The sequence below is a fragment of the Schistocerca piceifrons genome, chromosome 2 (assembly GCF_021461385.2).
Source record: "Schistocerca piceifrons isolate TAMUIC-IGC-003096 chromosome 2, iqSchPice1.1, whole genome shotgun sequence".
Classification (NCBI taxonomy): Eukaryota; Metazoa; Arthropoda; class Insecta; order Orthoptera; family Acrididae; genus Schistocerca; species Schistocerca piceifrons.
Window position 1 is genome coordinate 190,955,025 of NC_060139.1, and position 25,944 is coordinate 190,980,968.

Sequence of the window (25,944 nt, forward strand, 5' to 3'; positions counted from 1 at the left end):
ACTCCCTACAGTACGCTTGCCCATCCACTTTTGGAGTAGTGCTGCGCGGTCTGGGATCCTTACCAGATAGGATTAGCATCGAGAAAGATCAAAGAAGAGCAGCATGTTTTGTGTTATCACGGAATAGGGGAGAGTGTCACGGATATGACACAGGATCTGGGGTGGATGTCATTAAAACAAAGGCGTTTTTCGCTGCGGCGAAATCTTCTCACGAAATTTCAATCACCAACTTTCTCCTCTGAATGCGAAAATATTTTGTGAACGCCGACTACGTAGGGAGAAACTATCATCATCATGAAATAAGGGAAATCACAGCTCGCACGGAAAGATGTAGGTGTTCGTTTCTTCCACGCTCGAGATTGGAATAATAGAGAATTTTTGTGAAAGCGATTAGATGAACCTTCTGCCAGGCACTTAAGAGCGATTTGCAGAGTATCTATGGAGATATAGGCGTAGAAAGCTAATTTATGGATAGTCATCGAGCGAAACTTAAGTAATATCTGGCGTTCCCGAAGGAAATGTTATAGGCCCTCTGCAGTTCCTCATCTATATAAACCATTTAGGAGACAATCTGCGCAGCCCTCTTCGATGGTTCAAAAGGTTCAAATGGCTCTGAGCACTATGGGACTTAACATCTGAGGTCATCAGTCCCCTACAAATTAGAACTACTTAAACCTAACTAACCTAAGGACATCACACACATCCATGCCCGAAGCAGGATTGCAACTTGCGACCGTAGCGGTCGCGCGGTTCCAGACTGCAGCACCTAGAACCGCTCGGCCACTGTGGCCGGCAGCCCTCCTAGACTGTTTGCAGATGATACTGTGGTTTACCGTTTGGTAAAGTTAGCAGAAGATCAAAACCAATCTCAAACTCATTTAGACAAGATATCTGCATGATGCGAAAGGTGGCAGTTGATTCTGTGCAATAAAAAGTGTGAGTATCTCCACGTGAGTACTAAAAGGAATCCATTACATTTCGGTTGCACGATAAATCGAAGTAATTTTAAGGTTGTTGATTCAAATAAACACATAGGGATTACAAGTAGGAACAACGTACAATGGAAACATTATACAAAAACTGTTGTGAGGAAGGCGAACCAAAGACGTTGTTTTGCTGGCAATACAGACGATTCAACAAACGTACCAAAGAGACAGCATACATTACGCTTGTCCGTCGTCTGCTGGAATATTGCTGCGCGGTATGGGATCCTCATCACATAGGATTGATGGAGGACATCGAGAAAGTTAAAAAAAAAGCAGCTCGCTTTCAATTATCGTGAAATAGGGGAGAGAACGTCTCAGATATACAGTAATATGAGAGTTAGTGTGGCAATTATGGAAATATAGGCATTTTTCGTTGCGGCGAGAGCATAAAAAAAATGTGTTTGAAATCTTATGGGACTAAACTGCTAAGGTCATCAGTCCCTAAGCTTACACACTGCTTAACCTAAATTATCCTAAGGACAAACAGACGCACCCATGCCCGAGGGAGGATTCGAAGCTCCACCGGGACCAGCCGCGCAGCGCATGACTGCAGAGCCCAAGACCGCTCGGCTAATCCCGCGCGGCCGAGAGCTTCACGAAATTTCAGTGATCAACGGCCTCCTCCGAATATGAAAATGTTGACTCCAACTTCAACACGGAGAAAAATCTGTTGCAGTAAAATAAGAGATATAGGAGCTTGCACGGAAACATTTAGGAGGGGAACGATAGAGAAGTATACTGAAAGTGGCTCGACAGACACTAGCAGCGCTTCAGTCTGGAACCGCGCTACTGCTACGGTCGCAGGTTCGAATCCTTCCTCGGGCATGGATGTGTGTGATGTCCTTAGGTTGGTTAGGTTTAAGTAGTTCTAAGTTCTAGGAGACTGATGACCTTAGAAGTTAAGTCCCATAGTGCTCAGAGCCATTTTAGACTCTAGCAGACTTGAGTGCTAATTGTAGAGTAGTCGTGAAGATTCAGCAAGATATTTCGCAACTCAACTGGTTAAGACTCCAGATGTCAGTGGTATTTACGTAAAATACGTGGATGATCGATTCGACTGTTGCGTATGCTGTGTACACGAGAGAACGGAACTTAGGAAGAAGATCCGAATGCCAGCTCCGGACCCGAAACGGAGAATAATCGGGACAGGCATTCGGCCGTAATGGCCAATAAATCTGTCTGGGGTCCCGTAAAGCCGGCTGTACTGGAGGTCGTCCCTAGTCCGGTTCGGGCGAGCGAGCGCCTGGGACATTACGTGTCTGCCCGGCACTCCACCGCCCCTACATTCCACCGTACTTCAGTCTGGCACGTGAAAGTCTTCACACAGGTGAAAGCCGAGGTAGACGCCTCCACCGCAGTCACGTCTGTCTAATTCGTAATGAAAGAATACACAACGAATTGACTGTACAGGACGTGACGAGCCTAAAATGCAGTAGAACTTTAAGTGAGTGAGATGTAGATTAAATGTAGAACTAAAGACAGAAAGAAGCAGATCTATCTAGCAGGAAGCCACTATAAATATTTTGATAATTTATTTAGTAATAGTGAGGTATACATGACATAAATTAAAGGGATGATTTTTTTAACGAAGGTGAAATGTCGTAATGGTAGTGACACACCAAAATCACAATAGTAATCCGTTGTAGTTGCTACATATTTTATTACAAACAAAAGCATTATAAACTCACAATTTCAGTAATACAGGGGACTGCCTTACAAGGCCAGATCACTTGGACAAATAACATATTTCTTTAACCGGAACAAGACCCATAAAACTTGAAATTTGAATATGACTAGGTAAATATACTCAGGTAAGGCTTTACTTAAATAGTACAAATGTCCATAAATGCCCATCAGAACTCTCTTTACTTCCAATCAGCTGAGGAACACATTAAGGGTAAGAACACAGATCTTTTAAGGTTTGGATAGCCAACTTTCCTAAATAAAACTCTATACACATGACAAACAATTAAGGAAGTGCTTTAATTTTGACCAAACCAATCTTCAAATTTACTTAGTTGACTGATCAACAATATTCTTAGAATGATTACAATTAGAACATGACCATATGACAATACCCCTAAAATGAGGTCGCTTCAATATTACGTATGAATTGGCGATAGACACGAGCAGACTGTAACGTCTCTTATCAAAAGACATGTTATATGTGGTAAAAAAGAAAAGGAGACAAGAATAATTGAACTGGATGATTGTAATTGCGTGGAGAACGATTGTGTGAACTTTATGTAATAAAGAGAAAGCATTATGTGTCATGTTTTGTTCTTGTAAGGAATTATGTACTGATTTTTTTAAAGATAATATCTGTGTCGGCGAATACTGAAACCGCCACAGACGATACTTATTAGATATCAAACAAAGATGAGAATAGGTGACTAGTATAAATCGTAATGACCAAACATTAATTTCTCTATCGTCTTCTTGGAGTTACGTGAGTAGGAAGAGCCTGTGATGTTATATTGTACGCTTGCGTAGCATTCTTTTGTCAAGACTGAGAGACATACACCGTTACGTACTGATTGTAAAGGTGTGTAACAATTTAGCCGGCCGGAGTGGCCGTGCGGATCCAGGCGCTGCAGTCTGGAGCCGAGCGACCGCTACGGTCGCAGGTTCGAATCCTGCCTCGGGCATGGATGTGTGTGATGTCCTTAGGTTAGTTAGGTTTAAGTAGTTCTAAGTTCTAGGCGACTGATGACCGCAGAAGTTAAGTCGCATAGTGCTCAGAGCCATTTGAACCATTTTTGTAATAATTTAACCTGTTTAAATGTTTTGAATAGAGTTACTTAGTGAAAACTTGAATTATGATTTGTAATAAGCTTGCCTGGTATTTTATGCCATCCTTTTAAGACATTTTCAGTTATTTAAATACTATTCGTGGTGCAGAGCTGCGCTACGAACGAACGAGCCGCTGTCGCGGCGCATTCAAACTGCATTAAATGAAACCAATCATACCGCAAAGAAGCGGGCAGGTAATAGTGAACTAAAATTATTTCTTTCAGCTTTCGGAATTGCAGAGCAGAGCAGCAGATTTTATGATGCGTTTTACAGGTTGACGCGGGCTGCTGATAATATATTATTAACAGTGCAAAAAGATAATTTACCTTCATAACATAAAAGAAATCTTGCTGTGCGTAGTTCTGGTCTGGCAAACCTTATAGTAAAAACATCTTTTTCTATGATAATAGTCTCATGTTCTCGTGTTAGTCGTGGTACTTATTGGTGTTTTACTGTTAACAAAAATCCACTGCAAAATTTTGATGCTGAAGAATCATTGCGTACTGTAACATCAGTATTGATAACGAAATAATTTTCATTAACCTTTTCAATAACTGTAAAGTAAGGAAAATATTTTGAACTTTATGGCGAGTTACAGTAACAAAAAACTGTTCCTTTATTAGAAAGCCAGATCCAGAATAATAAGATCGTTATATATTTTGTTTTGTTGAAAATTAATGACCCAAAGAAAGTCACAGCACAGTATCCCAAAAAAGTATTTCGGGGCTCTTTTCGTAGCTACATATTTTTTCTCATATATTAGTTGTTACGCGAGCAAAAACAAAGCAAAGAGAGCCGGCGAAAAGACCAAGGATTCAAATCAATACGAGAGATCCACGAGACAGGAAATGACATAGAAATGTACTCAACTTTGCACTGCAATTGAACTTCGGTTGTTATAATTCTCCACCGGAAAGATGGAATCACGCAACGGTGACAACATAACCCAAGATTTTAAAGGAGAGGACAGAGCCTTAAATGTCTCTCTGCCCACGCGGTGCTCTGCTCCCAGTATGCTCGCATCGACCGCTGCCAATTATCTGTAACACAACACACATCAACGGCAGACAATTTTGTGAGACAAACTACACAATCTTACATAAAGAACAGGTGATCAATACAACTGCATAGAAACAAATTAGCCTCCGGGAGTTACTTGGTCAGTACCAGCCCTTAAACTTTGATTAATAAGTTCGCTAAAAATCATGCCCTAAAGTTAAGATGACAAGAATTACCTCGGCGTACATTTACACGGCAAACTACCAAATGAACAAGGTAGAATAGAGGACGTGATCGGCGAGTCCTGAAACGCTCCCCGGACATACTACTCGTTGCACTTCTAGCGACGTCTTTAACACACTTCATGTCGATTGGCTCGGCGTAGCCACGCTTCCTCAACTGCAGTCAAGATAGTTAGTCACGACACTGAGGTAGGTGATAAACAACCAAAACAATTCCAAATGATTTTTAGTACACTGGCATATTCAATTAGGCCGCACGCAACCCACAGAAGCAACCCCGCGACTGCAATTCAATCGGCTTATAACAGACTCGAAGAAGCTTATCCTTCTGAAGTCTAGGAAAACCAAATCACCATGGGCGGTGGATCTGTCCTCACGACGGCCGGCCGGTGTGGCCGTGCGGTTAAAGGCGCTTCAGTCTGGAACCGCGTGACCGCTACGGTCGCAGGTTCGAATCCTGCCTCGGGCATGGATGTGTGTGATGTCCCTAGGTTAGTTAGGTTTAATTAGTTCTAAGTTCTAGGCGACTGATGACCTCAGAAGTTAAGTCGCATAGTGCTCAGAGCCATTTTTTGTCCTCACGATTCAACACGCCGTAGCCGCTGGCCCCGCTCCTTCGTTGTCCGACTCGTCCTCTCGCCGTCCTGCCTGCATACACAGTCCCACGTGACTCTCGCTCACCGCCGATCCAGACACGCCTCCCCCAGCAGAGCGCACGCGCTGCCGTTAAATGCGCGCCGCCAAATATGAGCAGAAGACAAATAAGCATCGAAGTCGACTCAAAGATCAAAATTACGATCGATGGAAATTGGCGCCAGAAAACGCACCAACTCAGGTGTTTAAATAAACACCAGAAGATGTTGCTTGTATGGAAAGAGGAAGAGAAAAGAAAGTCTCAAATGAAAGCATAGCAGGAATGAATTTTAGCGTTTAACTTCCTGTCAACATCTTGGTCATTAAACACAGATCCAAGTTCGGACTGTGGAAGGGTGGGGAACGATATTAGTTGGGTCCTTTTCAAGGGGACAATCTGGCCTGTGTCATGAGTGATTTAATGAAATCAGAAAAAATCTGATACCTGATGGCGTATCTAAAACGCGACATTTCTCTGTCAAATGGAATGAAGCAGCCACTCAAGTTGAGAGTCCCAAGCAAATAATAATAATAAAAACGTCACAGAATATAACAAATCAAACAAAACTGCACTAAAAGACGAGGAAACGACGCTCCACGAACGAAGTATCCGAATGGGACTGAAATCGGTAGGTATGACGCACATGTACAGACAAGCAGATGAGTACAATTTCAAAAAATTTGATGATTCGTTCAAGAGAAAGGTCTTCACAAATTGAGAAAGTCAATAACGCCCTTATGCAAGCATTTACTCGGCTTGGCACTGATTGATAGAGATGTTGGATGTCTTCCTGAGAGACATCGTTCGGCTTGGATTGATTGATAAGAGTTCGACGTCTTTCAGTGGGACATTGTACCCAATTTCTTCCAATTGGCGCAGTAGATAAAATCCCGAACTGTTTGGAGGGCCCTGACCATAATGCTCCAAACGTTCTCAATTGGGGAGAGATCTGGCGATCTTTCTGGCTAATGTAGGATTTGGAAAGCACAAAGACAAACAGTGGAAAGTCTCGCCATGCATTATCGTGCTGAAATGTAAGCTGAAGATGGCTTGCCTTTAAGCGCAACAAAAGGAGGCATAGAATACCAATGACGTACCACTGTGCTGCAACATGACGACCAAAGGGCTTGTGCTATGAAACGAAATGGTACCCCAGACCATCATTCGTGCATGTCGGGCCGTACGGCGGACACACTCAGGTGGGTATTCTGCCACTGTCCACGAGGTTTCCAGGTCAGCAGGACTCTTTGTTCGGAGCGAGACTTCTCGCTGAAGACAATTCTACTCCAGTCCATGAGACTCCAGGACTCTAGAAACGCCCCAGACCGTTGGATTATTAGCCTGACTGCTGCTCGCCATACGGCCCAATGACCATGACTGATGGTCTAGGGTGCAGTTTCTTTTCAGAGCAGGGCCCCTTTGGTTGTCATTCGCGGGACCCTTACAGCACAGCGCCACTTCGACGATATTCTACACTCTGCTTTGATGCCCTTCATTGCCAGATATTCTGGGCATACATTTCAGCAAGGTAACGCCCGCCTCCACACGGGAGGTGTTTCTACTGTTTCTTTCCGCGCTTGCCAAATGCCACATCGGCCAGCAAGGTCTCCCAATCTCTCCGCAATTGAGAAAGTTTGGAGCATTATGGGCAGGGCCCTCCAACCATCTCGCGGTTTTGACGCTGTAACGCGCCAGTAGGTCAGAATTTGACAAGCTATCCCGCAGGAGGATATCCTGCTGTATTAAGAACTGCTTGGGTAAGTGCCAGCTGTGGACCAACGCGTTATTGACTTGCTTAATTGATGAAGCTCTGGCGGCCGCTATGGCTGAGCGGTTCTCGGCAATTCAGTCCGGAACCACGCGCCTACTACGGTCGTACCTTCGAATCCTGCCTCGGGCATGGATGTGTGTGATGTCCTTAGGTTAGCTAGGTTTAAGGTGTTCTAAGTCTAGGGCGAATATATGATGTTGGTGGTAGAACAGACCAACCTCCATATTTTAAAACAATTTACAATTTGTTTTTTAGCATTCGGGCTGAGTTATTTCCCTTAATAGAACTATTGTGAGGGGAGGCAATGAAAATAATTATGATGAGAGAAACTATGGAAATCAGTGACAGTATAAGAAGACGAAACCGTAATATTTGCAGTTGTTTGCCATTGAAGAATGTGCACTGCACAACAATTAACAGCAGTCTAAAAGTGACAGAAATATGTGAAGACTTCTTGAAATGTTTGTGTACTTAAACAGATGCGTCGTAAAGACAGAGAGGCAGAATGAAAATGTTGATATTCAGGAAATAATGGCAGATGAGGTTCGTAAAACCATTCGTGGTCAGAAGGAAGTAAAGGGGGCTGCCGTTGATGGTACATCGAAAGACTGTCACAGATCGCTTCTTGAATCTATATGAGTTCAGTTACATTTATTTCGTATATTAAGCAGATAGTACTGGCTGTGAGGCACTGGCTGAATGATTCTTTCGCGAAGTTGCGTAGTCCGATGCATCCCGTCTCTACCAGGTAGTTGCTGCAAGAAGACTTTGGTCAGGTCCGGTGGCAATTCTCGGTGCTGCTCAGGTTATTCTGAAGTTGCGGTTTCCAGGAGTTACTCCGTTACATGTGGCCACACAGTGCCTTAGCTCCCAAGTGCCCGCCTGAGATGTCGCAAGTATCTACTCAACATGGATGTGAACAAGAATCTTGCTTTCCCGCTCCCATGAAACACGAAGAATTTATCGCCTTTCCAACAGTATTTTCTGTTCAGTCAATCCTGTATTTTGTTCCGCTTCTAGACAGTGACGCTTCGTCAACTAATAGTGAAAGGCTATTCAAATTCGCTATCAACCTTTTACGCTCGCCATGTCAAAGAAACTTTTGCAGTATTTCCCACTATTTTCACTTTTCGAGGCAGTTTCTCGTTCATCACATTTGCTACGAGCTTGTTGCCGCCCCTCCAAAGAGTGTCTGGGCTGAGAACAGAGAACTTTGAATTTGTATCTTTCATTTCCCTGAAGTCGACCCTGGATAATTATGCAGACAGACCATGTACGTGTCGCTTTTGCTGATAGCATGACGTGTTAGTTTCATATTTCGAAGCCCATAGTCCGAGCAGCTCACTTTTATCTGGTTGGCTGTGCATACCGCATGCGAGGTTCATTGGCTTGTTTCCTTTGTTTATTCGAAAGTAAGAGTTGCGCAGGTCAGGAACTCCGATTTTTTTTTCCTTATTTCAGTCTACCTAATGATGCCAGTCAAATCCCCACACAAATAACTTCGGTATTTGATGTTTGTTCCCTGTGCTTTTTGTTTCTCATGTGTCATGTTGCAGTTCGATTCCATGTTGGTTTTGAATTTAAATAAAGTGATAATATGCAATTTGACAGTTTTCTTGAAATTATCTTGGACGATTAATTATGTCATTTTATGCTCCTAAGATTCTTTTTTTCTCTTGAATTTAATGTTCTTTTATAACAACGGATATAAAATTCATATAATTTTAAAAGCCCATTAAAACGCTTCATTCGAGTCACGTGTTGCCTGTGACGTCACTGGCTAGCTCGCTTTTTCTACTGTCATAATGCTAATTCACAGTGATGTTTTGAAATTTACGTTTCGGAAAAAGGGTTACAAATGATGTGTAGTACCATACTGTACAAATACATCTATAAAAGCTCCTGAAAAGTTGTTTTTGAGTGTTCCAGAGAATGAGAAGTTGCGCAAAATCTGGTTGCACTGTACCAGCAAATTGCTGCCATGTCGACTCTTAAGTTCACTAACTTAATTAAAAATGTGTTGTATTGTCAAGTTAACATTAACTTACCTCCGAGATATGCTCTCCCACTGTTACAAAGAAGTAAAGCGTCATTCAACAGAATTAAACATCTAGTGAGAATTGTCGTTTTGCCCAACTACACCTCAGTTGTTTGTATCTAAGCTGCTACCGCGGTAGACCGTCGAATTAAGATGATGTCCATAGACCGCCGTTTCGAATCTATTCGGAAATAATTTTTTAACTTGATTGTAAAACGACTCGACAGTCCTCTCATATGAAAACCAAATCACATTGAAGAAACTTCACCAAACTGATCAGAAACAGAATATAATAGTGTTTCCTTGCTGTTTACAAGCGCTTACATGTGCAATCGCTCTTCACACACGTCACGTTCAAAAAGATTTTTTCTCGTTAATGTGACCACGCGTGCCTCAGCGATACAGATGGCCGTAGCGTAGGTGCAACCACAACGGAGGGGTATCTGTTGAGAGGCCAGACAAACATGTGGTTCCTCAAGAGGGGCAGCAGCCTTTTCAGTAGTTGCAGGGGCAACAGTCTGGATGATTGACTAATCTGGCCTTGTAACATTAACCAAAACGGCCTTGCTGTGCTGGTATTGCGAACGGCTGAAAGCAAGGGGAAACTACAGCCGTAAATTTTCCCGAGGAAATGCAGCTTTACTGTATGATTAAATGATGATGGCGTCCTCTTGGGTAAAATATTCCGGAGGTAATATAGTCCCCCATTCGGATCTCCAGGCGGGGACTACTCAAGAGGACGTCGTTATCAGGAGAAAGAAAACTGGCGTTCTACGGATCGGAGCGTGGAATGTCAGATCCCTTAATCGGGCAGGTAGGTTAGAAAATTTAAAAAGGGAAATTGATAGGTTAAAGTTAGATATAGTGGGAATTAGTGAAGTTCGGTGGCAGGAGGAACAAGACTTATGGTCAGGTGATTACAGGGTTATAAATACAAAATCAAATAGGGGTAATGCAGGAGTAGGTTCAATAATGAATAAAAAAATAGGAGTGCGGGTTAGCTACTACAAACAGCATAGTGAACGCATTATTGTGGCCAAGACAGACACAAAGCCCATGCCTACTACAGTAGTACAAGTTTATATGCCAACTAGCTCTGCAGATGATGAAGAAATTGATGAAATGTATGACGAGATAAAAGAAATTATTCAGGTAGTGAAGGGAGACGAAAATTTAATAGTCATGGGTGACTGGAATTCGTCAGTAGAAAAAGGGAGAGAAGGAAACATAGCAGGTGAATATGGATTGGAGGGAAGAAATGAAAGAGGAAGCCGCCTTGTCGAATTTTGCACAGAGCATAACTTAATCATAGCTAACACTTGGTTCAAGAATCATAAAAGAAGGTTGTATACCTGGAAGAATCCTGGAGATACTAGAAGGTATCAGATAGATTATATAATAGTAAGACAGAGATTTAGGAACCAGGTTTTAAAATGTAATACATTTTCAGGGGCAGATGTGGATTCTGACCACAATCTATTGGTTATGAACTGCAGATTGAAACTGAAGAAACTGCAAAAAGATGGGAATTTAAGGAGATGGGACCTGGATTAACTGAAAGAACCAGAGGTTATAGAGTGTTTCAGGGAGAGCATAAGGGAACAATTGACAGGAATGGGGGAAAGAAATACAGTAGAAGAAGAATGGGTAGCTCTGAGTGATGAAGTAGTGAAGGCAGCACACGATCAAGTAGGTAAAAAGACGAGGGCTAATAGAAATCCTTGGGTAACAGAAGAAATATTGAAGTTAATTGATGAAAGGAGAAAATATAAAAATGCAGTAAATGAAGAAGGCAAAAAGGAATACAAACGTCTCAAAAATGAGATCGACAGGAAGTGCAAAATGGCTAAGCAGGGATGGCTAGAGGAAAAATGTAAGGATGTAGAGGCTTATCTCACTAGGAGTAAGATAGATACTGCCTACAGGAAAATTAAAGAGACCTTTGGAGAGAAGAGAACCACTTGTATGAATATCAAGAGCTCAGATGGCAACCCAGTTCTAAGCAATGAAGGGAAGGCAGAAAGGTGGAAGTAGTATATAGAGGGTTTATACAAGGGCGATGTACTTGAGGACAATATTATGGAAATGGAAGAGGATGTAGATGAAGATGAAATGGGAGATAAGATACTGCGTGAAGAGTTTGACAGAGCACTGAAAGACCTGAGTCGGAACAAGGCCCCGGGAGTAGACAACATTCCATTAGAACTACTGATGGCCTTGGGAGAGCCAGTCATGACAAAACTCTACCATCTGGTGAGCAAGATGTATGAGACAGGCGAAATACCCACAGACTTCAAGAAGAATATAATAATTCCAATCCCAAAGAAAGCAGGTGTTGACAGGTGTGAAAATTACCGAACTATCAGTTAAATAAGTCACAGCTGCAAAATAATAACGCGATTTCTTTACAGACGAATGGAAAAACTGGTAGAAGCGGACCTCGGGGAAGATCAGTTTGGATTCCGTAGAAATGTTGGAACACGTGAGGCAATACTAACCTTACGACTTATCTTAGAAGAAAGATTAAGAAAAGGCAAACCTACGTTTCTAGCATTTGTAGACTTAGAGAAAGCATATGACAACGTTAACTGAAATACTCTCTTTCAAATTCTGAAGGTGGCAGGGGTAAAATAAAGGGAGCCAAAGGCTATTTACAATTTGTACAGAAACCAGATGGCAGTTATAAGAGTCGAGGGGAATGAAAGGGAAGCAGTGGTTGGGAAAGGAGTGAGACAGGGTTGTAGTCTCTCCCCGATGTTATTCAGTCTGTATATTGAGCAAGCAGTAAAGGAAACAAAAGAAAAATTCGGAGTAGGTATTAAAATTCATGGAGAAGAAGTAAAAACTTTGAGGTTCGCCGATGACATTGTAATTCTGTCAGAGACAGCAAAGGACTTGGAAGAGCAGTTGAACGGAATGGACAGTGTCTTGAAAGGAGGATATAAGATGAACATCAACAAAAGCAAAACGAGGATAGTGGAATGTAGTCAAAGTAAATCGGGTGATGCTAAGGGGATTAGATTAGGAAATGAGACACTTAAAGTAGTAAAGGAATTTTGCTATTTAGGGAGTAAAATGACTGATGATGGTCGAAGTAGAGAGGATATAAAATGTAGACTGGCAATGGCAAGGAAATCGTTTCTGAAGAAGAGAAATTTGTTAACATCGAGTATAGATTTAAGTGTCAGGAAGTCGTTTCTGAAAGCCATGTATGGAAGTGAAACATGGACGATAACCAGTTTGGACAAGAAGAGAATAGAAGCTTTCGAAATGTGGTGCTACGGAAGAATGCTGAAGATAAGGTGGGTAGATCACGTAACTAATGAGGAGGTATTGAATAGGATTGGGGAGAAGAGATGTTTGTGGCACAACTTGACTAGAAGAAGGGATCGGTTGGTAGGACATGTTTTGAGGCATCAAGGGATCACAAATTTAGCATTGGAGGGCAGCGTGGAGGGTAAAAATCGTAGAGGGAGACCAAGAGATGAATACACTAAGCAGATTCAGAAGGATGTAGGTTGCAGTAGGTACTGGGAGATGAAGAAGGTTGCACAGGATAGAGTAGCATGGAGAGCTGCATCAAACCAGTCTCATGACTGAAGACCACAACAACAACAACACACTTTTTACTTTATTAGAAACAACGTTTTTGTCTTCTTTCTGTCCACCTCGGATGCTTATTGTTTACATAAAGGTGAAGTAAGTCTGCTTCAGACGCTAACGTTAATAGTTAGTTGATTGCGTGTTCCACTGATCAAACGCACGGTACGGTAGCCATTATGATGTGGAAGGTGTCAAGTGCACAAGAAATGCACATATGAAACAAGATTTTTTTAATATATATGTATATATTACAATACAGAGTTAAAGATTAATATTTCTGTTATTTACCCCATTCCCTTAACTGGCAGAAAATGCATGTACTACATTTGTAGAGTTATTTATTCCTATTCAAGAATTCATCTATGGTATAGAAGGCGTTGTCAAGGAGATATGATTTCAATTTATTTTTGAAGCTATTACTGCTGTCTGTCAGACATTTTATTTCATCTGGTAATTTGTCGAAAATTTTTATAGCAGCATATTTTACCCCTTTCTGTACCAAAGATAGATTGAGTAAAGGCTAGTGTAAGTCTTTCTTTTTTCTGGCATTATAATCATGAATGTCACTGTTGTTTTACATTATTCTAACCACTTTCTTTTGAGCAGTGAATACTTTTTGTCTAAATGTTGAGTTATCCCAAAATATTATTCCGTATGACATCAGAGAGTTAAAGTATGCAAAGTACGTTAATTTACTAATTTCTGTATCCTCAAAATTGGCAATTATTCTGATTGCAAAAGTTGCTGAACCTAGTCGCTTTAGAAGATGCAAAATATGAATTTTCCAATTAAGATTCTCAACTATGAGTACACCCAAAAACTTAGTATGCTCTACCCTGTCCACTGACTTCTGTTGATGTGTAATATTTACTGAAGGAACTGTACTTTTTGCAGCAGAAAATAGGATGTACTGTGTTTTTCAAAGTTTAGAGCAAGCCCATTTGTAGAAAACCAGTTAATGACTTTTCCACAGTCCTTATTTGTATCATCTTCAATTGGAGTTTCTTTTACCGCATTAATAATTATATTTGTATCATCAGCAAACAGTGTCAGTTCAGCTTCCTGTTTCAGATAGGAAGGGAGGTCGTTCACATATATCAAGAACAAAAATGTCACAGCCTTAAGTTTGTGTCACCTGCATGTTGTTCACGCTTTATATCTCTCTGGAAAACCTCACTGTCCTACACCTCGTTGTGCTCTGGGCGTACCGTGATATCTTCACTACTAGCAATGCCTTCCAAAAAAGTGGATTGTTTGTTGGTAAAAAATACATTTATCTTCTGTTGTCCATTTCTCAGACCAAGACTAATGTGTAGCTACATAAAACACATCTCACAACCGAAACAACTGCTATAATAACGCTGGATTCGAAAAACGTGGTTATTTGTTGGCAAAACAAATACATTTATCTTCTGTTGTCCATTTCTCAGACCAAGACTAATGTGTAGCTACATAAAACACATCTCACAACCGAAACAACTGCTACATTAACGCTGGTTTCGTTTTTCGTGTAAAACTTCAAAAAACACGTGACCGAGTTCAATGTTGTTGCAGGGAGCAGGGAAAAAAATGTCCGTCGTTGCACATATCGCCTCTCTAAATGGGTGGAGCATAAAAGCATCAACTTTCTCAGCGTTCACAAAATTCCATCATTAAACGCTCCTACAACAAACGTATGGCTTTGTCTTACTCCTAGTCTGTGACGTTACCAGTTCATCACCCAATTACAGAGCAGGTTATAACACTTCTGTCCGCTACTGCTATACCATAACCTCAAAGCTGGAGGCAGTTTGTAAAATGGAACTATTCTGTTAAACTAGTAATTATGGTATAAAGCAACAGAGTAGTGTTACCCTCTGAGAGGGATTTCGTTATGTTGACCGTGATATACCTAACGGAGTGAAAGTCAGAAGTACGTAAATATTCAAATAGTAATAAATAATATTTTACCTAGCTACACTGTTTAAAGAATAAAGAAAACGGTCGACAGCCTAATTAGGCAAGAGACTGATTGACATTCTTGTTCAAGAAAGTAAGTATGAGTAACTTTAACGGACAAACACAACCTATATTTTGCCACACGCGAGTGCAATGAACTCTGACACCTGCATATGTTAACGTTAAGTTTGGAGTTGACAGAGTTGAACAAATAATTTGCATAAATATAGCAGATAACAATACACACTATTACTTTCAGGCCTTATTCAAACTGAATGGTCTTTATAACATTACTATTAATATACCCTGTAGAATCCCAAATTGGACATAGGTTCAGTATTACTTTTCAAACATTTTCCTAGCTGACATAAAATTGTAAATGTAGTTCACCGAAAAATTATGAACTGATCACAGGTTAAGTCTCTCTCAACTAAATATTATTCTATTTAGAATGAAAGTTAATTGGAATTCACTAACAGGTTACTTCTCACTGTCTTTTGAATAAAGAAATTATTATTTTCATAAATAGTGATCTTTCTATTAATTGTTATTTATCATGAGCATAAAGGGTAACCTGTGGATCCTATTACACTATTAATATGCACTTTCAATACCCAAAAGAAACAAGTGCTTAGCAAGCATGAGTATATAACTTTCCACTATTGCAGTTTTCCACTTTTACTACAGTGAGACACAAAATTAACATATTTGTAAGATACTGACTCACCTTTTGCGATTTACAACAGGCAGCAATGTGATCATTTACTAAGCAAAACTTTATAAGACTCAGTTTTAAAAACTTTTAAGTTTGAATTTGGCAACAACATATTAATAAGCAGTTTTAATAGGAAAATTATTTTCATCATGCATCATTTACTTTAACTCACTCTCTTGCCACTTCAACTTTAACATTCTTTTTACTATGTTCAAGAGGTATTAATTAGTTAAAACACTAGGCTTTAATGTTCTTTCAAGAAGGACACTCGGTAACCACTTTAGTTCAAATGGGAAGGAACCTGAGAGGTGTTATGATAAGGGAAAAATCGAGGTAGGTACATAAATTCAGTTATAAATTACCTTATATTTGAGCACACTAACACATCCAACAAGCTGATCCTTCACTGTACATTACTATAGTGTCCCATTACAGTGATTGCGCAGTGTGGTGGCGATTGCATGTTGGTAGGTGGATTTGCAGGTAGAATTGCTGAACTCTGTCATTTCTTGGTGGCGATGATAGATACCAATTCCAGAATAATTCCAGCTCTTTATCCATCCATCCGAGGCATTGGAAAGCGTCAGGAAAAGCCTCTCTCGGAACCAGCACAATATACAACTTTTACATGGGCAGTTCACAGTTTGGTAGCTCGTTCCCGACTGACTCTTGTTCCACCTTTCTACCTAGGCCAACCACAATTTACGCGCGCTACACATTTCCATTCCTGAGAGGAACCACAACACCTTTTACTCACAAAATAACTAAGAACCTTAAGTGAAGGTCAGCAGTTTAGATAATAGAGAACAAACATTTTAAATAAAACAGAACGTTTGCACATATTAACATTTCTATAAAAAATTATTTAAACAAAATTACAATTATATACAGTAAGTTTTGTCTCCCTCCAAATGAGACAAAGAATTTAAATGATAGATACACTACATTGCATAGAATCAAACCATGATATCAAAGTTTTTTACACAGAAAAGAATAAACACTCATGATTTCGATTCAATCCAACAACATTTACAGATACTCAACGTTATAACTGTTGTGACGTAACAAGACTGTTACGCCACACTGAAGTAGCCGAAAGAAAGGCACGCGTACACACACGCCGACTGGCGTCAAGTCTGGAACAGGATAACTATTGAATGGTAGCAAGAAAAGTACGTAGCTGGAATATACTTAACTTTAATGACTCCTTGTGATACATCTCTCTTGACTATACAAATGCGACACGTAAGATACATGCACTGTTACAATTGGCGCCTTGCTAGGTCGTAGCCATGGACTTAGCAGAAGGCTATTCTAACTGTCTCTCGGCAAATGAGAGGAAGGCTTCTTCCGTACTGTCGCTAGCAATGTCGTCTGTACAACTGGGCGAGTGCTCTATCGTATCTCGAGACCTGCCTTGTGGTGGCGCTAGGTCTGCGATCACACAGTGGCGACACGCGGGTCCGACATGTACTAAATGGACCGCGGCCGATTTAAGCTACCACCTAGCAAGTGTGGTGTCTGGCGGTGACACCACAATAACATTAAACGAAAACAAAAGGCAAAATAAATCCTTACAGCATTGGAGCTATGGTGTTACAAGGTGATCTTATAATTAAATTTTTCTTGCGACATCATCTTCATCTACGATAATGTTGGAAGCTGGAGAAATGAATTAAAATTTGTGCCACAGCCGGCACTTGAACCTAACCTGGGTCTCAATGCTTACTATGTAGGAACGCTAAATATTACGAGATATTCACTGCAGTTATAACCAACAGCAAAGGAAAAAAATAGATTTTTAACAGGTAAAATAAGAGGGCGGCATTGCAAACGAATATAGTCCAATGGAGAACCCGAAAGTCATAAAGCAGCTATAGAATTTTGCAAGGAGTATGATTTATCACTGCATTTGAGAAAGCCTTTGACTCAGTTTATCTTTGAGAAACAAGGCACTGATTCAGCCTTCGTTAGTAAAATGAAGAATAAATACTTTAATGCAGCAATGCCATCAGGTTTCCTCAGAATGGGGAAATATCTACTGAAGGAAGATGAATCTGTCAAGTAGACTGCATATAACCAAAACCGTTCCGAGTAGCCTTAGAGGAAGTTTTAAGATGTTTCAAGCTTTCTGAACTGAAAACCCATAGGACACACGAGTTAACGAAAAGCATCTAAAATACCTTTATTTTCACAACGAAGTCGTACTGTACGCCTCTAGAACAGGTAAATTTTAATTCCAGTAGAAGAACTTAATGCAGCCAATGTGAGAGACAGTCTAAAAATCAAATGTTGCTGTTGTGGTCTTCAGCCTGAAGACTGGTCTGATGCAGGTCTCTAAACTAGTCTATCCTGTGCAGTCGTCTTCGTCTCTGAATAACTGCTGGAACCATCCCTTGGTCTCCCTTCACAATTCTTACCCCTGCACTATTATCAGATTGACGACTGCTTGATACCTCTGGATGTATTCTGTCAACCGACCCCTCCCTTTAATCAGCTAGTGCCATAAATTTCTTTTTTTGCACAATTCGACTCAGTACCTTCGCTTAAGTTATTCTATCTACCCATAGCATCTATAGCATTATCCTGTTGCAACGCCATGTTTCAAAAGCGTCTACTCTCTTCTGGTAAGAGCTTACTGTCCACGTTTCAGTTACGTACAAGGCTAGGTTCCACAACCAGAAAAAACTTTCAAATTTTTGTTCAATGTTAACAACTTCTTCTTTTTCAAACATTCTTCTTCTGCTAATGGCATTCTGCATTTCACACCTTCCCAACTTCAGGCATTAATTAGTTTGGTACCTAAACTTCAAAAGTCTCATTTTCTAATTTAAATCTATCAGCATCACTTGATTTAATTAAACTACATTCCATTATACTTGTCTATTTGTGTTGATATCACCTTGTAACGTCTTTTTGAGACACTACCAATTCCGTTCAGCTGCTCTTGCAAGTCCTTTGTCATCTGACAAATTTATTATCTCATCACAAACATCAAAATGTTTTATTCGTCTAATTGCCATTCCCTTTCCAAATATCTCCGTATAAAAAAGACATCAGTGGAGAAACATATACAAAATTTATGCATCGCCTTAAAGAGAGCTGTACCCCGAAGGAGAAGGTCGACGGCGATTATTGATGGCAGGCAGGTAGATAGTACCACATAAGAAATGATAACACTTTGAACTTGGTAGGACCAATATGTGTTGTGCTACACAGCCACAAATAGTACGTATTAGTATGGCGTCGGGCTCCCATGTTTGTGAATACAAGCATCGACAGGTGCAGTATTGAGTTGTACAGGTTTCAGATGTTTTCAAAGTCTGTAGCTTGCCCATTTGTGTAAAAACAGTCAGTAACTTCCATAAGAACGTAAGTTAATATTTTCTCTGTTACTGCTTCTTAGTTCAGCTTCACAACAATGCTTATATCGAAACTTTTTGGCAGATTAATACTGTCTGCTCGACTGAGATTCGAACTCGGGAGCTTTGCCTTTCGCAGGAAAGTGTTCTACCACTTTCACGCAAAAGGCAAAAGTCCGGAGTATGGGTCTCTGTCCGGCATACAATTTTAATCTGCCAGGAATGCTTGAATCCTTTGTACCGGCACTGGGGTGAGTTTACACTCGATCTGATCCCACACGTGTTCTATTGGGGATTTTACTAGGGATTTTGTTGGCCGTGGGAACACCGCAACATCATGGAGACAACTGAGTCTGACACGTGCCACATGTGGAAGAGCACTGTCCTGTTGAAAAATGGCACCACTATACTGTCGCATGAGAGATAACACATGAGAATGTAGGAAGTCAGTCACATATAGTTGTCTCAGTTTCCTCAATAATTACCAGTCGCGACCTGAATTCATAACCAATGGCTCCACATATCCCGACACCAGGAGTAACACTGCTGAGCCTCTCCAGACCTTTGGAACAATGGAACCTCTTGCCAGGGGTCCTATTTTTTATCGTTCATACCGATCGGTGCGGTAGGTTGGCCTCGGTAGTGACGTCATTGTAGGTTCTTTATTTGGTGTTGCTATTCTGTAAGCTTCTGAGACCTATTGCCGACCAGTCCTGCCCCGATTTTCCGGCAACTGTACTGAGAGGTGGTTAGGTTTCGGTTTGGCCACTCATTCAATTCGGTGTGATTTGTTTACAGTTGTAATTTGTCATTTTAGAATTACTGAGTAGTTTTAGTTTCGGATTTAGTGATTATGTTTCACTGAAGAATCACCAGGACGCATCCGAGTGAAAAGTGAGTTGATGATACACTGCTTTCTTTTGTTAAAAATATGGTTTGTATTGCTGTTACTGTGAATGGTTATAACTTCAAAAAATCGTTGTCAGTCGATATTCTCACAAAATACCTTTTATTTTTACGTAATTAAGATTTTAAAAATCATTAAATTTCAAAAGCTTGACTCTGTTTAGATACATCACATGAGTGTTAGCTGAAATTTTTGTGACTTTACGTAATTTTTCTCTCAAATTAATTATCGAAACGCATTTAAAATTTCAAGGTAACAATGGAAACGAATTTTGTGAAGCCTGATAGTGGAAACCTTCCAAAATGTCATGCATTTACGGCTTAAGCTCTCATCATTCGGCAACAAAGGCAGCCTGCGTCTCTTTCGACTAGAATCACAGGAACAAAGCGCTGCTTCCATGTGCGCTTTAGTAGCCAAGCGATAATGGCCACGAGCTGCATGCTAAAGGTCCGTACGCTCGCATACTGCTGCATGTAGAAAACTTTTTTTCTCTTCCTGTTTGTAACACGTTCTGAGACTTCGTTACTCGTGAAAGTTAAGTATTTTTCTGAAATATTCGTTGCTATTTGCATGTAAGAGCGTTTTTTTCCAGTAATGAGTATCTTCCATTTTGTGACTTCCATATGTTTCAGAAATGGAAAATGAAATTGCTGTTTGTGAAAAGAGTGGCGGTGAGATTTATATTTTTTCTTGTCACAAAAAATACACCATTTTTTTTACGAATATGTAGCGGTTTATGAGTGTGGGACCAGGTAGGCATCTAAGAGCACGACTTAAATAACTGGTAATGAAACTAGCAGCAATCATCTTTGTACTCTTTGCTTGGCACAAGTACTTATCTATGATCGAATCCTTTACAACAATAGATAGAGATGAAAGATCCTCGCCATAATATTTTTAGACTATGTCACCATATATGAAGCTCAAATCAAATGGCTCCAAGCACTATGGGACTTAACATCTGAGGTCATCAGTCCCCTAGTCTTGGAACTAGTTAAACCTAACTAACCTAAGGACATCACACACATCCATGCCCGAGGCAGGATTCGAACCTGCGAGCGTAGCAGCTACCTGGTTCCGGACTGAAGCGCCTAGAACCGCTCGACCACTGCGGCCGGCATATATGAAGCATTTTGATTCATCAGACGCATGTCATAAACTACAACGAACTTGGCGCTTCTTAATTTTTGTTTTTAAGACCCAAATCGTCGGTGTATCGTATAGGGAAGTGGGCTACTTCATAATTTGTATCTCTAAGAGCGAGTTAAACCACATTCTATGCATCTTCTTGTTCTTTGACTCTGTCTTAAACAATTTTTCTGGTTCATGGAGATATGTTCCAACCATGCAACTAATTGAAGGCAGTTTCTTTACTGTCATACGCATTTTGCTTCTTTTTCACAATTCATTTACGACAGTTTCCAGAACACAGTCAAATAGCCTGTCTTTACTATGCATGCATGGAAACACGTGGTCAGCAAAATTTGAGGAGTATTACGTACTCTAAACACACCTTTCGGTACTGCGGAAGGTAACGTGCGTGTGTCAGCTGCTAGCCGTTTTGGGTTTGTGCCGCCGTGTGCGCTGCAGTGCGCATGCGCGGATCAGTGGCAGATTGCTTTTGATTGGTTGGTGCAAGGAGAACTGACAACAGCGTCTCGGTTCGCTAGAACCATGTGGCATCGCTTCCGAAATGCTTACAGAATAACGTGGGGACTCTCCTTCGAAAACAACGCTCGTCGGTGCGCTCGCCTACCAATCCGATCGGCAGAGCGGCCGAAAGATACATAATAGCACCCCAGGCCGCTGCTATGTTCGCTGACGACAGTGCAGAACCGCCATTCATCGTTGAACACAGTGCGATACCAATCATCAGTAATCTATGCTTTCCAGTCAGGGCACCACTCCAAACGCAGCTGTTTTTGTTGTGTTGTTAACGTCAAGTTACGAATGGGGTGGTCAATCCTTAGAATGGCTGGTGCTAGTATCCAACCAATAGTGCAGGATGAGATGCAAAGTTGCTGGGGTTTCTTTACTTGTTCTTAGCTGCCAGGCATAGATGTGAAGGAGGTACAATGTGCTTGGTACTCAATATGGCGATCCCCCATTGTGGTGGTCAACATGGTGCACCAGAACCTTGAAGAGCATGTCATGTTTCCAGGCAGTCCAAAACTGGGCCACTGTCACATAAGAATGCCGCGCAAATCAGGATGCATTATAATTCGACCAGCTGACCAAACGGACATACACAATGATGCCACTTCTAATCTGTGTAAGGTACTCATAATACTGTCTCACACAAGTGTGCAGCATCCCGGCGTTCTTCACAGTGATCACTCAACATCTGATGCTGTTCACACTCCTTATGTACCCTACTGGGCCAGAAAAAAAAAAAAAAACATTAAACAGGAACAACACTACCGCACTTTGGTGGCTGTTCTACCTGTCACAGAGAATTGCAACTGTAATCATTTACATACAAACCGATAGTGTGTACGCATATGAAGTTCCACTGTCATCCGACTGTATCTCGTGTTGCTTCACCTTTTTATCATGCAGTGTTACATGTACAATAGATATTTAATTTAGATAATACGCAAGTTTTGTATATTTGCTACCGCCATCACAATCGCTTTTTCTTTGATTACTGGTTAAAGATTTCGTGAAAAGTACGCTTTAAAATACCACTCGTTGCTGGTTGTAATGAACAGCTAGTTTATTATGTGATGTGACATGATTCATGAAACGACGGTGATCTCAAGAAGACTAATCAAATTATAAAGAGAAGGTAATTTTGATGACGATAGCAAAAATTATGTTTCATTCAGTCCTTGCTAAGCGCCTGTTATGCAATACTATGACGGCCTTCCACACGTAAATTTTTCTAAAGAATGAAAGATTTCCACCATGCGTCTTTGTGAAATCCATACTGTATCGATGAAAGTTATAAGACAACTGGAGTTACTACGCAAAGTGATGACAGACCATTTGGCAGTACTAAAAGCCTTTAGGGTTTGAGAGCAGCAATTGGTTTAAATTTATCTGTAGGGGAGACTTTATGAGTTTACAGAGAATAAAATTGGACAGGAAAGAGCGAACATGAACTTAACAGACTAAAAGTTACTGGTGTGATAAATTGAGGGTTTCATATGTCTTGCCTTGTTCGATTTTTGACCATGTATTGGTTTGTCATCGCCTATGATTCTAGCTTTTGTGTCACGCTCTTGAGGAATGTAGCGCGACCGGCTGTAAGATAATGCACCAAAGGAATACTCTGAGTTTGACAGTGCCTCGCTTTCTAAGTAACGAGAACTGTTGGTGAAAATCTCTCAGAGTTCTTTTTCTTATTTACTCAATATTCTACCAGATCGGGATATTCCAAATTGGGAGGTAGACGCCTGTTGTCAGTATTCGAAGATGCGTACGAGAAACACCACCAAGCTACGATACTACCGAAATCGTCACAAAAGTGCGTCTACTTCGAAGTGTGACTATTTGAACCCAGCACGTTAAATTGAAAACGAATATCCAGTAGAAACGTAACAGATTCTGCGCCCCAGGAAGCATAATACAGCAAGTAGTATTCTCAATATACGTAAATGGTTTAACAGACAAAGCCAACAGGTCTGACAGATTCATCCCACTGACGATAGTACTGCCTACAGGAAAGTACGTTCGGTACATGATTGTAAGAAAACGCAGAACGATTTTCACGGAATATCCACTATGTGCACCCAAAGGCAGTTTCTCCTAGATGCTGACAAATGAAAGGCAAAACACTAAACAAAGAGAAAAGGGTTTCCGGTTAAAAGATAAGTTGTAAGCTTCTGGAGCCTACCTTTTAAATCTATGATTAATACTTTGAAGTCGTATGAAACTGGATTTCTTCACATATTTCCTACAGCCATTTCGCCTTGGCTGCTCTGCACTTTGTTTATTCATTCCTCTCTTCCTGCGAACATCTGTGTACTTCCTTCTTTCCTTGATCAATTGAAGTGTTTCTTTTGTTACCCAAGATTTCTTTGCCATTTTCTTCCTTGTACCTATGTTTATCAGTTCAACATCTGTGACTGCCCTTATTAGTGGTGTCCACGCCTCTTCAATTGAAATCCCTACGCTGTTATTCCTTATCACGATCTCCACATCCTCAGCGAACATCTAACGCGTCTCATCAATCCTCAGTACTTCAAAAAAATGGTTCAAATGGCTTTGAGCACTATGGAACTTAACTTCTGAGGTCATCAGTCCCCTAGAACTTAGAACTACTTAAACCTAACTAATCTAAGGACATCACACACATCCATGCCCGAGGCAAGATGCGAATCTGTGACCGTAGCGGTCGCGCGGTTTCAGACTGTAGCGCCTAGAACCGCTCGGCCACTCCCCTCGGTTCAGTACTTCAGTGTCCCACTTCAGTGGCCACACTAAATTCTTCCAGACGATTCTCTTAAACCTCACTACTATTCATCATTACTAAATTGTGATCTGTGTCTGTATCTGCACCTGGGTACTTAGAATCCAATATCTATAATGTTTACTAGCAGAATGCTAGAAGCTGAAAATATTTTTAATAATCATTTCTTAAACGTTGTGGAGAAAATGTTCATTAGAAAGGCAACGCTGTATATGGAAGAGGCAATACCTACGCAATTTGATAAAACTGAAATTGTACCCACCCCTTCTTCCGAAACTAGGAAAATAATAAACTCACTTAAAAGTAAAAAGCTCGCATGGAATAAATGGCATTTCTTACAGAGAACTAAAAGCTTGTTTCCAACAGATAAGTAGGATTCTCAGCAACATATGTAATAGTTCACTGAAACAGATATAGCGTAATTAAAAAGTATGCCAGAACAGAGACAACAGAGCCAGCTGCAGGCAAGCAAGGGTGCTATGTGTTGCGAAGCAAAACAATGCCATCAGGCATTAAGAACCAGAGCCAGCTGGCCGCAGTATAGCAACAGCTGGCACTGCAATACGCTAGCAGAAGGACGGAAGGCTTTCCTCACCTGCCACCATGGAAACGTGTAGAGTAGGTGGCTTAAGCCCTAAACGAACATAATCTGGGGCGTGTAAGTACTCAGCCATCTGTGTACTAAAATATTCTCGTCTCAATACCACAGCCTACATCATGAGTCTGTGACGCCCAGAGAGACATCCTAGAATGCAATATGGGGTCCGCTGTTCGACCGTGGGCCAGAGCAGCCTGCCCTGAGTCACACAAGCTGGAGGAAGGTTACAGTCATCTACATGGTATCGTCAGCTGCGCTGTCACTCTTGTCATCACTGTCACAGCCAGATACATTGCTGACAGCAGCATTTGAGTGATAATGCCGTGCTCGGCCCCATTCCTTGCGCTGTCAGCAATACTGGACATCTACTGCTTCGCATGAGAGGCAACTGGACGCCTCCACCAAACTGTTCCTGATGTACTACAGCCAAGGGCCAAAATAAAGAATTAAACAAATCTACTGTCATCCTGACGTCTCATTCCATCCTTCATGGATGACAATCCATTGGTCACCAAACTCAGAGCATTTTTCCTGGTAGACTGAAGTGTGCTATTGTTAAACCATTTCATAAAAATGGGTATAGGTCTGATGAAACAGCTACCGCCCAGTCTCACTTCTGACAGCTTTACCGGAAATTCCTGAAAAAGTAACATATTCAAGTGTAGCTTCACATGTTTGTAAAATTACAGTACTAAAACAACATCTGTTTGTTTTTCAGAAAGACTTTTAAACTAAAACAACATACGTTTTCACTGTTCAAATATTAAATTATTATATTGAATTACCAAACGTCATGCACTGGGGTTTACTGTGACCTCTCAAAGGCTTTTGATTGTGTAAATCATGTATTTCTTCTAAGTAAGTCTAAGTACTGTGGTATGAGTGAGACAGTGCACAAACGGTTTAATTCATATTGAACTGGAACAGTGTAGGAGGTAAAAAAA